The 14,108-nt window shown below is 36.2% G+C and overlaps 1 protein-coding gene and 1 long non-coding RNA gene across 4 annotated transcripts in view; one reads left to right on the forward strand and one right to left on the reverse strand.

Annotated features, from left to right (window-relative positions):
• LOC126867402 (mucin-17-like) overlaps positions 1-14,108 on the forward strand; it is a 381,530-nt gene that overhangs the window by 323,949 nt on the left and 43,473 nt on the right. The gene's annotated exons all lie outside the window — the stretch shown is intronic.
• On the reverse strand, positions 1,088-8,255 carry LOC126867422 (uncharacterized). The gene is made up of 2 exons (XR_007690294.1): positions 7,406-8,255; positions 1,088-1,303 (listed from the first exon to the last, which is right to left on the reverse strand). It is a non-coding gene; the product is annotated as an uncharacterized LOC126867422 (long non-coding RNA).

Consider the following 14,108-nt stretch of genomic DNA (forward strand, 5'->3'; position numbering starts at 1 on the left):
AATTTTCTCGATCTCGTTTCGCCTTATAATGTATTAATTGTTTCCTATTTAAACGTTAATCGCTTGTTTCGCGATTTCTCAATGATTATAGGTACGCGAATAAAGTTCCAAGTAGAACGTAACAAACGCACGAATATTTAAAACAATTTCAACATCTGTTTCACTTAATAAAGAACTATCTTTATATACACTCGGATCAATTTCGCTTTTTCATACAGAAAACGATCACAAGAGCACGCTAACAAGGAGAATGGTCGAATTCGATTAGAAAAGGATTGGCGTAATCGTGACTAACACACTTCGGTCGTCGTTATCCAGGTGCTTCTTCCCGCGATTATGCGCCACGATGCAACAACGTTTTTCGCTGCAAAGCGCTCGATGCACACGATGTACATAACGCGATGGTGCGGCGTCGCAGATTAAAATAAACGATGCATTTAATATCTGGCTGGTACGAATGAAATAACCGGCTTACTCTTGAACGTCTGCACCATCATCTTCATTTCACAGAGGTCGGGAGAATGACCCGCGCGTTTTTAGCGTCATATTTATTAACGCGCCTACGAAGCCACATCTCTGCCAGTTCATGTTCTGTCCACAGACATTTCAATTAGAATTCAGCTCTCCATTGTGCTTGCCTCCGGCCCGTCTCTGATCCGCTTGGAAATCTCTTTTTATAACGATGAACATAGAGACCGTTTGCTACTTGTTCCGGCATTTTATTTCCCCTTTTCCCGTAGAGATATTTAGAGAATTTGTATATAAAATTTGTTAGGAAATGTTTAACTTTTGAGAACAAATGAGAAATGTGTTATCACGAAGAACTTTGCAATGGATTTAGATGTTATATTAAAGAAAGGATAACGTTTCTTCATATAGCTTAGAAATTTATTGAAACAATATGCTCAGTAGCGTATACAAAGTAGTTTCTAAAGTAAATTGCACGAAACAATTATATTTTGGTTATTTAGAAAAGCAATCTTATAAAATACTACTTTTGGTGAACATATTAATCTAAATCTTTCAAAAGCGACGATCTTTTATCACCAAAATCTACTGCTTTTCGGCTATTCTTTTTCCCCAACACTTTTTACAACCACTTTTTCCCACGTAGCATCGATATTTCCATAGATGAAAATAGGATACAAATCTTCACAAAGCTCGCTACGTTCGTCTCAAATTCGCTCGGATTTCCAATAACGGCGATCCTATCGATTTTTGTTTGTTTTTTTTTACTCTCTTGCTACCACAAGAGGAACTGTATTCCCCCGAAATACAACGCTCACATTTTTCCAGATAGTTTCTGTAAAAAATGATAAAAGAAGCGAATCACGCTATCAATATCGCATTTATGGTGTCGGCTTATGTGTGCGTCTGTCCTTTTTCTCAGTTACGGTATACACAAAGTTCTTATTAAAAAAATAGAAAAATAACACGTTGACGAACACTCTTTTGTAAGTAAACTTTAACAAACAAAATCGTTTTATCTAGGCATAGGTACCGTTGCTTTGCCACGATGATGACGCATCTCAAAACTCGTCAATTTTAAGATATGCAGAATAATTAAGTCGAAAACTGTTTTAGGGAAACGAGTTCGTCGTAATCATCTGCTAGAAAAAGTTATACTATTTAACGAGAACGACATTATAATTCAAGAAGTAATGTCTTGAATCCTTTTTGGCAAGAAGCAACACGCGTGAATGATATTTTTAAACGATTAAAATATTTATCGTGTCAAATATTTAAATAAAATTTTCTCGATACTTCATGAGATATGGTCATTCCCTGCCAGTCATAAGACAGCCTCTATATTTAGCCATATACATAGTCCAATATCTAAACCGATAGAAATTCTACCAGCATAACTGTAAATAACGCATCTCGTATAACTTTAGTACGCGATTGCTTTTTAGCAGAAACGACCGTACAGAAAGGGTTAAAAAGTTGCTGCACGCGAATCCCTACATCATGGTCGTTATTGCGACGCCGTATAGTGAACCATGGATGCTAGATCGTTGCTTGTAAAACATCGCGATAAAAACACCAGGGTCAGCAACATGACCTCTGGAAAATAACGATTTGACTTCGCGCGTTCGAGGAGGAGGTTGGCTTGCCTGCGACGGCGAACACGATGTCCTGTAAACTGTAAAAATTTTTTGCACACTCTGCGTGGGTCGAACAATTACGAAAACACGCTACGCGGCCCGATCTAGTCGCCGTTTTAACGTTCACACTGAAACAACCCTTCCGAGCACCAACAGCCTCGTAATCGTAATATAGATCGTATGGGTCACGTCGTGCACTCAAGCATTCCATAAACTCGACTAACTGCCGAGTTAAAGATTTCGTGCAAACGACGTGAAGTAAATTGATCGTGCAACGATCTTCGTCCTATTCGAGGCGTTGAACGGAAGCGTCTGCTTGTTTCCCGTTTTTCTCCGCTTTTGCTCCCGTTTTGCTACCTCCCACTTAATCGGATACGAAACGGTAACGGTTTTAGGTACGCTTTTAGGTACGATGGCTCATGAAAATATCTGAATAATTATAGATACTTTGTATAAATGTATTATATGTAAAAGACTTTGAAATTTTAGTAGCATTCTCACAAAACGAAAGTGTCATGATTACCTCGAACGTAAAAATTATCGGGCATACACTTTCAAAAGATTACTAAAATATTTGTTCAGTTAATGATCCATTATGTTAATCTGTGTTAAAATCTGTGTTAAAATTTGTGCTTTGGATTAGTTTTGAAATTTAAACGTTGCACGTTGTAATCCCACGAAGTTGTCGTGTTGAAGTTCGGAATGCAGATCGGTTTAATTATAGGATGTTATCCGCGTAGTAGGCTTTAATAACCTGGTTCGCGATGAATATAGTAGTTCATTGAATTTTATAATAGCCAGTTCATGGCAATTACTACAGTTAGGTAAACCAATAGCGACATGTAATTGCCGTAACTAAGGGAACGTGAGATCCATTGTAATCGCTGTTGAAAAAGACGAAGAGTTACGTGAATACTTTTGATAACGTTATCACGATGCTATTTATATAATATATCCTTTTAGCGTGATGGAAATTCTAATGTGAAAATGGAATTTTAAAATGCTGTTTGTATGTATAATGAACGCAAATTGAAACAGCTTTTTATTTCTTTTACTCTCTGAAAAAATTTCTCATTTTTAGAAGGAAAGATAAAAGAGCTTTTTTGATTCGATATAATATCATTTATCTTTCATTTAATAGAAAGTTTAATCGTCTTTTAATTTGATTCTCGAAGGCTATAAAATACGCGCGATTTTTGCGTATTTCAGTTGAATAAGATGATATCATGGTGAATTGGGTTTTTCTAAAGGAACTATTATCGTGTTCCAGCGAAAAGCTTCCTTCAGCTTCATGTAAAACGGTAATTACTATTATCGTGTTTGCAGATAATTATTTCACCGGTTGGGGAAATAATTGTCCAGGAATCCTATTGATCGATAAAGAAAACGTGTTACGTGGGAATAAAAATAGCAAACCAATTGACTGAGGGCTATCATGCGCGAATATATACAATTCCCTTTGCTATTGGAAGTAATTACTCAGTTAATAATTGACATTCATTGGTAATCATTAATTATACTATGCGTTATGTATCTAATATAAAGAATTGTTGAGATAATTAGTCTCTCTTATAAGAATAATTTACACAAAGCAATAAAATATCTTAACATTGGATATTATTAATGCTAGTATAATTTACTTTTTCAAGTATATATGGTTAAAGAATAATATTTTATTGTTTCAAATAAAACAAGGACATTTACCTTCCTTCAGAGGTAAAAACTTATAAATAATCGTGATTGACATGCAAAAAATGTAATACATAGTTAATCAGTGCCATGTTATCAAAATCGTCCTTTTATTCCATTGTCAAACTAAATATATATATTTCTGTACCTTAAACAGTGCACCTCGAGCAATTTTCATTATATAATTTCTTATAATTAATATTAAGTTAATATTAAATATGAGAAACCTCATAGACGTTATTTATTCGTAAGAGGCATATCTTTGAAGCTTAGCTACGAAATAACTCAAAATAAAAGGATCAACAAAAATGATTTGTCGTGTTTTTCCCATATCTCCTTCATTTACCGTGAAAATAATACTTTTTGTTCGTTTGTCAGTAACCTCCTACCCTTAAAAGTTTAATTTTTGTTTTAATTTGATCGCTACACGATTTATTGAGCTCGTAATTTATAATATTGTTGCGTGATATGTGATATCGATTGAGATTTATACTACAAATTCACGAAATTACTCTGTGGTCTTTGCTTCAAAAGCAAGGGCAAGCTGGCTTAATCTCGAATCAAGACGGTCGAGATCGTCTATCGAATCAATCCACCCTCGTCATAAAACTTTTCTTGTCGTGAAAGGAGCATTGGAAAAAGTCTGTTTCGGCGTGTCTCCGTTCGGACTGATTTCTTGCGGGCAGTTTCGATGGTCGAGAGATAGTTCGTTGATCGCAAACCTACAAATGCTCGTGTCGCCTTGGCTGCCATAACTCGCAGAAAAACTCGTCCGTACTCGTAGCGTCCGCAGTTTCGTTCGTGGCCAGAACGAAAGACGATTTTATCTGTTCAGCCGTAACTAATACCAGTTTTTCGGCGTGCCGGTCGATTTCTTGCCAATCAGCGGTCAATCCGTGGCTGGACCTTTTATTCCGAATCGATTAAATCACCGGATAAATAAACCATGGCCAAGCTTCGTTTATTCTTCGTATTACAAAGTCCACCGGAAGGGATGTTTGTAGTTATCCCTAACATAAGAACCAAAATGAACTAGCTACTGGTTATATTTCAATGTAGTGGCTTCTGTGAATTCATTCACTTATTTACTCTTTTTATTCTTAGTTAATGATTGTTATCATCTAGTGGTTTATTTTTCAAGTGGAGATTTATTGATACACAGGGCGATTGATTGTATTGATTGAGGTATTGATTGTACAGGGTGTATAAGATTGTTCGTTTATAAGTAGAACTATCGACTTGGATGCGCCACACAGTGTGTTCGTTTTATTACTTTCCGTCGTTTTTCTCGTAAGTGTTAGATTCATGAGGAAGGAAATCCGAATTCATAGTTCTCGCGTAATAAAATTATGAACGTTTTTAAATCAGTTCCAGATTGTCGCACTTGTAACAATTAATCAGAAATTGACAAACACGAGATCTCGTTGCTGTAGATGTTTAACTGCTTCGATAAATTCTAAACGATCAGAAGAAGTACATATATATGTATACATAATTGCGGTTGTAAAGTTCTTTTAATCCACGCAGTGTGATACCTTTTTTTTTACTTCAAATACGGTAATCTATATCTTTCTAGATAAAAAATCAACAAAATACCATTTTACCAAGAGTACTATCTTTCCTATCTATGCTTCAATAAATAACAACTTTTACGCTACAGTAATAGAAATCAGGATCAGTACGGAGAAAATTATGGTACACCCGTTGTGTAGAGAAATATGTGCGCTGCATTTCGCATAGTTGCTGGAAGATTTAATCGTCGACTATCGGCACGGAATAGTTACATAATTGCTGGCATCCCGCAACCGTATAGAGTCACGTGTGCCGGTTTATACGAGGATCTGAGTTTTTGCTTTCTAACTACGATCCGTTCAATCCGTCGTGGCTCTTCTTGCTCGTTTCTTTTGACCGATCGAACGATCCTCGGAAATTCTGCGGGTATCTGTAATTGATTTTAGGCTTAATCGAATACAGGATGGGTGTTTCTGTTTGGTCGTGATTTATAGTAATAATGGTATTTCTCGTTTTGTCCCCGAAACAATATCGCAACGAATTATATCGATTGCGTTATTCCGTGTATTGCGATAAATTATACGAGATTTTCTGTGGATGAGGTAGCACTTTAAACGATTTCAGATTGTGGTAATAAACGTTATAAATTGCATTGTGTGCATGTAGAAAGCAGGTGTTTAATGGTCCGCGTTTGGTAATAGCGATTATTCAATTAAAGAAGTGTAATATTTGGTACTGAAAGGTCCGATATAAATCGTAATGGCATGTTAATGAAAATACGTCGATACATATTTATCGTTGCATTACGTATTAATTTATGTTTCATTGCGAAATAAACTGATTCATAGAATTTAATACAAATAGATATGCAACATTTAGCGATAAAATAAATATTATATCATATGTAAAAATATATGCAAGAAATTCACGTAGAAATGGAAGAAAAACGAGTGATTGTAATGTATATAAAGGAATGTTTTTTCATTTGTATATTATAAAATAATTTGCACTCCAAATACGAAAAAAAAGATTAATAAAATACCTTTACTTAATATCGTAAATATTTCTTATAATTTATAATCAGATTAGCATTATTAGCGTACAAAGGTATTGATAAACAAATTACTTACTATCGCTATAAGTAAATTATTTATACAAAAATTTTCTGTCGATGTTACGACAAATTATCGATATTCGTATGAAATGGTTAACGAAAGTATAAATTTCCGTAACAGTGGAATTTTTTCTAGCCCATAAATCGCACTCTTGCTATAAAAGCGATACGACTTAAAAGATATGTTAAAAAACGGATGGTTCTTTAAGACTTTTTAGTATTCCAAACCGACAATGATAAAAACGATACTTCGTCATTTTTTACGAGCGTTAGTTTCCTTGCTAATCAATTTGATTACAAAATAACGTATTGTATTACATTCAAAAACAGTGTTTTGCAGTTTTCAAAAATCTAATATCACCGAATCGTGTTATTAGTTAGGATTACAATACACGCTCGTGGGCGAAGAGAATAGATTCTGGTTAGCGATAATAAACGTCTCGCAGGGTCGAAGGTTCAAACCGTTCAAGATAAATTTCGAAGCACCGAAAGACATTAACCAGGAAAAAAATATTGTAGACACTTCCACGTACAAACTTATAGATACTCTATTCATAAACCGCCCATTACTCGTTATCACGTAGATTATTGCAAGTGTTTCCGGAAATAAGGCATCTTATATTTTTTCAATTGCTTCTTTGGAATAATTTTAAGAGCTCTTTCACAAGAACAGAACAGAATAGAACAGAGCAGAACAGCATCGTACTTACGTTGCGCGTAAGTACCTACATACAGCTATCGGTTGTTCAACAGGCTTAATCATCCGCTGAAAGTCCCGTATCGCGGACGGTCTCGCTAAACAGCTCTATAAAAACTGTTAAGAGAGAGATCCCACGCTATCTTCTGGCCTAACGATCACGAGCTCACAGCAGCGCGACTTACACATACCTATACACGTGCACGCGTACAAAGAGAACACTGGCAACAGAGCACACACATAGTTACTGGAAGATTTAATCGTCGACCATCGGCTCGGAATACTTACATAATTGCTGGCGTCCCGTAACCGGTATGGACTCACGTGCGTTGCTTTACGAGGATTTATGTTTTTGCCGCGCGGCCAACTATCTCTGGCCCTCCTCTCTTTCTCTCTCTCTTTCTCTCTCTCTCCGTTCTCGTCGCTTTGTCTCTACCAGTGTATTTCTCTTTCCTTTTCACTCCATCTGGTTCCACGAGTACCAGCATGATTAGACGCTCGCACGGAAGCGACGTACACGTCGGTAATTGATTTTAGATTTAATTTAATTAAGCGCCGATGCGCCGGCTTTCAGCGCATTTGCTTGGCTTTTAGCGTCTGAACCGGCAAACGCGAGTCTTATTGCGCCCGTTGCTCGTTGGAATTCACGATCGTGTCACTCGGATGTTATAAAACTGTTTGCACGCCGGTTGGTCCCTCCGCGGAGTGACAGTCGGGATTTCTTTTTTTTTTTTTCGAATGGACGCACGCAAATTACTCTGTGCAAACTATTACATACTCCGAAGAGTGTCTGCCGACGAGCATCGTCTGAGTTTTCTGATCGTGGTTAATCTCGTCGGTCTCCTGAGCTCGCATGCTATCTTATCGAGGCTATTTTTGACCGAGGCATCTATAATTGGCCGAGGATCTATTCTCGATCATCGAGCCGCTTGTTGACGAGGTATTAAACAGGGTAACATCGAATCAGTGCGTTCTTAGTACGCTGTTCGTACGTGCTTCTAGTTTAGTTAGCTTGTACTTCATTTATTTTCACGGATGCCTCGTTGTGAGCTTGTACCTTTTTAGGGATCGACCGAAAATCGTTAGATATTTTTCACGATGCGCAGCTGTTGAGAAGACTGTACTTGTACAATAACAGGTAAAGGATACCTCGAAGTAGAGTTACATTTTTATTTTACTCTTTTAAAACGTGTCGTAGAAAACGCATACCCGATCTGTTCACCTTAAAAGGACGAAACTTTGTTACGAAAAAGAATGAAAATTTTTAACACGTTTGAGAAATTGTAAATAAACCGAACTTTAAAATAAGTTGGAGGATATACAGCGTAGGATAGTACGTACAGGTTGTGTTGGAAAGTAAGCCAGAAGTAAATTAATTATTGCGTCTGTTAATATAAGCCTTTTGTGCTGTTTGATACGAATAAATGCAATAATTTACGTACTTTATTAAAATTTCAATTTTGAACGTTGCTTCGCAGAGGTTACATGTTTATTCAACACGTTAACCGGAAAAATTAGACGAGTTCTATAACTGTACTCGATAATAGTCTATTGTCTGGAGGTTCGTGGCAGTGTCACGCGTAGCCACGCGGATTTTTGTTGTGCAAGGACCCTAGGCGCGCGTCGTTAGAGGTAAACGCCAGGCAAATTGCAACCCCCGGCGTCGGCAATTTGTTTGCGGGGATCGTTTGATGCAACGCTGCCGCATTAATTTTCAGAAACGATCGGCAAAACACACGTCTCGATCGGTGGTAATTCCATGGCGGTCGCGACAATAGCCTCTCTCGCCGGTGTATACCATGCTCAGTTTTATCATTCGCATTACGCTGTCAGCGCATAAGCCATATTGAGCTTCGTTGCAACGCCGGAGGTGAGCCATGCATTATCGTTCGGCCGTTATCGATTACTTCGAGTTTCTGTCGACGTAGCCTCGCGACAGGGCTACCTTCCGCCGCTGTGAACAGAGACGTGTATCGATTCCGTTGAATTTCAAATTTATGTTATTTCTGTTTATGATATAGTTCGACGAACAGATTCTGCGATGTAGATTCTCGTTTCTCTTTGATTTTCATTCGAATACCCACTGGTTTCTGTTTGTACGCTTTCTTTAATGCTTCATAGTTCCTTCTCTGAAGCGTTATGCGATATCGAGAATTATGGAATAGAAAGCGTAGAAAGAAATGTAAAAATCGTATCGAAACGATGCGATGTATCGTTTGATACGCGTCTTGTATCGGCAATGAGCTTTTTAGTCCATTGATATCTCTCGCAAGATGATGTATTTTCCATATTTATTATCATATAGAAGCCAACAAAACGATTGGTACATTTAAAAATCTAAATTTTTATTCGCATGATTATCATTCTATAATCTTCACGTTAAATGGTAAAAGGAAAAAGAGTAGTCATTTTTATATATTCAATAATTTGTATAGCCGATTTCATAATTACTCAAAATTGTAATCAGACGTGATCTTTTTCTTTCATGTGAAAAATAATCTTGCAAATAATATAAGAAATATAGTTAATAATTTAATTCGTTATAAATTACATACGAGTTAATGTACTAGGTATTATATATATTGCATTGCAGCAGAAGGTGATACCATGCACGCGTTCTACGCTACTGGATATACTATTATTGGCATGAAATTTACGTCTTGTAATTTATATCGTTTTAAATTTATGCGCATAAATTGGAAATCAATATCATATGATTGACTGCAAAATAGGCAATGCCATCATTATTGACGTGTATCGAAATATCATTAGTCACGGCATTGATTGTGCAATCAAAATTATGATTCATTGAAGGGGAAAGTTTTCATTACAAACTGGATTCTGGTTTTCATAAGACAGGAGTTAACATTTTTGTTCCTTTTAAGTAACGTAATCACAACGACCTATGTAGTAAGAAGTTATATCTGCAAGAGTTGATAGTTTTGTTTTCTAAATATCCAACAAATTAATAATTATACTACCTTTAAACTTGTATGTATTTAAAATATGATATACAAAATCCATACGTCCATTCATGAAAAGCTTTTTATAATTTGTCAAAAAAAAAGAAAAAGAAATAATTATAGATTCCACTAAAATAAGATAATTGAGTCTTGAAAATAAAAAAATAGATATATCTTATTTTCCTTACAGTATTCTCAGGCATGATATATAAAATTCAGAAGTAAATTGTTAGCATAATATATCAGAATTTTCCCTTAATTAAGACACTAGTTGCTCGGTGCTCGGATTATTACCGTAATTCATTACCAGAGAAACTCTTTTCGACATTTATATCACGCGCGGCGGTGCGGCCGCAAAATTGCTTCCTAAAAATCAATTTGGTACCTAAAAGACGTTCATAAGCTTCGTGTTCGTATTTTATACTTAATCATATTTAATTGCGCCACATCAGTTCTGAACAGCTGTTCGATAATTCAATCCAATAGAAAGATTTTAGTTTAATACTTCGAATAACTTCGGTAAACTAGATTATGGACCCCACATATAACGTATCGATTCTATAATCGACTGCGAAATGCTCGCGCTTCTAACTTTCATAGAGTTGTAAAAAGAGATGCGTTTTTTTGTGTTCCATAAACTTCTCAATGCGTCTCGTTTCACTTTAACCGTCCGTTCGAAGGAAAAATGGGTGTGCATCGGTTAAGAAACTTTAAAGTTCAGTTAGTCACAGATATTTGACCATCGATAGAGCAAAAGTAACGACGTGTGGTTGAAATCCTCAAGTGAACGAACTTTTACACGATCTTACAACGTGATCGACGAAAATACAAGTCGCTGAATGGAATTCGTCGCTTTAGTTTAAACGATACACGTAAGGCGACAACGCCGGTTTCGCGGTACGTCTTGAAAATTGATTTTCCTTCGACATTTATCGCAAATCAATGCAGCATTCCAACCGCAGCAAGCTGCAAAAGTGTCCATAAAATGCGGGCGTTCAGCCAGATCAGATCAGCCGTGACGTAAAACGGGCTGCAGCCTCAACCACGATACATTATTTCTTGGTGCCAAGGCGGCTCGAAATAAGGGGCTGCCGCGATGCCGGCGAGTGAATCACCCACGAGCTCGATTCTATCATGCTCAAAAACACTCCTCGCAATTCATCGCGACACGTCTCGCCTTCGCAACTGCCTGTCCATTTACATTTTCATCGACGATCGATGCTATAAATTCCGACTAAAATCTTCGCGCCAATGTTTTTCTCTACAAACCTTGATATATTCAACGATTTCTTCGGCTCAAAGAGCGGTAAGATCTTTCCTCTGCGTGTACACGATTTAAAAATACAAGAGACGAATTTCGCGAAGAATTCTGCTCGATTTATTTTCAAACGTATTTGTACTCGAATCTCTCGACTTGTGTTTATCTTTGACTCGCAAGTTACGATATATATGTTTGACAAGTATAAACTGATTCTAAAATATTACTTCGTTCCGATGTTACAGGAAATTTATAGTTTGCGGTAGTATGAAACTTTGAAGCTATGGTATTCCATATTCAATGCCAAGTTCAGTTTGATGTAAAGGCGCACAGAGGATGGCTCATATCTATCGTCGCTCACAATGACGACGTTTATTTCAAATAATTCGTAAATGTTTGTGCAAATTCATGTTTTTGTTAATACAATTAAAGAAATGGAATCTTAGGGAAGTACCTTTAAATTTCTTATAAATGTACAAACATCAGCAGTCTAATGAAACTAAATTAGAAGGACATTTGTAGAAATTTATATTTTTAGCAATAAAATGGGATAAATGGAACCTAGTTAGAAAACTGTTTTCGAACATTTACGAAATATTATAAATATTATAATTTTTGCACACTGTGTATTATATAAATTCTGTGCGTTTGCTCACCTTTGATCTTCTCGTAAATGCATAAAAATCCACAGTCTAGTTACTTGTTAGTATCGATTATCAATTCTTCAGTTGGCAAATAGCCACCGCGTAGATTGAATTGAAATTAATTTCGTAAAGATTAATCCATCTTCGGTATCACGTTTTAGGATTGAATTTAAGATAGGATCGTAAGAGAAAAACTGTTTCAGGGAGTCGATGGAATCGCGGTTGTTACTTCGGGTTCGTTGAACGCCTAAGAAAGGAAAGGATAAGGAAGGAAAGGAAGGAGGGAAAAGGGGGTTGGAAAAATGTAACGATCGGGTGGAGGACCGTACCATTTTTCCAGTCCGTGCATGACTTACGGTCCGTATTATCGTTACGATCTTTTTCCTGGTTGGAAAGAGGGAAGCCGGGCCGTCGTTCGATAACGTCATGAAAGTGAACACCGTCTTGGTTCAAGCTTCTTTTATTGAATCCACGGGAAAGCGTTCCTTTTCGCTTCGGTTCTACAAATGAGCCTCGAGGAAGCGACTTGAGACGAAACTATTATGGCGGTGCTTCTATGTGGCCGATTTTATGGGAAACTCGATAATTCGATTGACGATAAGTTCTTTTAAATAAAAACGTTAAATAAAGACGTTTCTGATTCAGCGAGCCCCTCTTTGTAGGTAAATTGTCGATCTGTCTTTTTAACGGTAAAGTTGTCAAGAATGAGAAATACACAATTTGTATGGAAGAAATCGAAATGAACAGAATGTTGAAAATATATAGCCGTAACGAAAGGTAAGAAAGCAAGTTTTCATCCGTATATTTTACAAAAAAATCATCGGAGACCCTGAAGAAGACCCAGTTCTAAATCTATAAAATTTCTAGGAAGAGTTACGAATTGATCTTGCTGCTTACAATTTTAGAAAGTGAGCGAAATTATTACGACTGTATAAAGAAATCTAAGAGACTACGAGTTGCTTCAGTAAATAATATAATTTATAATAGCATATTACGTGTAACATGCAAAAGAGAAAGTAACAATAAGTTAAACTGTTTCGACGAAACGATACGAAATAAAAAGATAATGCATCTTGTTTTACGTAAGTGCTATCTCTTGATCGACGATTAAGATCTCAATTTGCAAGATGTACATACATATCAACTCAAGTAAGGAAACCGGAAATTCGCGATAAATTCCAAGTACGAAAATTAATGTCGTAAAGAGGAAGGGAGAAAAGAAAGAAGTGTTCGGACGCATGGTGACTGCATCCCCTGTTTTACACCGCGGTGAATACGCACTGCATACTGAGTAGAACATTACCGACATTATAAATGAGAATCGTAAAATATTAGCGCACGTCCTGCGCTACCTATCTTCCTCTCTTTCTTTTTCCGTTATTCTACCGCAGCTTTCCTTTCGTGTTTTTCTTTTCTTTTCTTTTTACGCTCTGGATAAAATTGGTGCAAAGCGTAGTTGTGAATCGTGGTATGAATTTTTGAAATGTTTTATGAAATTACTATTTTCTTCGTTTTCCTTTTTACGTCTGTCCTTTTTCTTCTTTTCTTGCGAACTTCATACCTTTTATCGCGAACCGAAATACAAAGCCTTATTTAAAAGACAGGTATCTCAACAACAGGTTGTGATCGAATTACGGACGTGGGTTATACGTTAATTGGTCGAAAGCTGGCAAATTAATCGTGGATAATTTTCGACGTCGATATTCATTAATTAATTATCAATTATTACCGGTCAGAGGTTAATAGGATCGGTAATTTTATTTAAGCGATTAGATTGATTATTTTATAATAAGGTAATGCATCGTGATCATAGTTTTCATGACAGTGATTTGGTCTATGATAAATTCTTACTATTTATATAATATTCAATGACTATGTGATATTAATGATTTTATAATCATATTTGTTTTATTATTAAGATCGATGTTTGTTTATCGAATGCCGTTTTATTAATGTTTATTCCGTACCAAGATCATCGATCTTATCTTTATTCATTACATTGTAATCTTGTTAACAGTCTTTAAATTAATTTTACGAACTTGTTTCTCCATACATTTATTTCAATATCTTTACCAAGAACTATCTAAATGAAAAGTAAAGCTATTAACTTAATATTTGTAATCTGT

The sequence above is a fragment of the Bombus huntii genome, chromosome 7 (assembly GCF_024542735.1).
Source record: "Bombus huntii isolate Logan2020A chromosome 7, iyBomHunt1.1, whole genome shotgun sequence".
NCBI lineage: Eukaryota > Metazoa > Arthropoda > Insecta > Hymenoptera > Apidae > Bombus > Bombus huntii.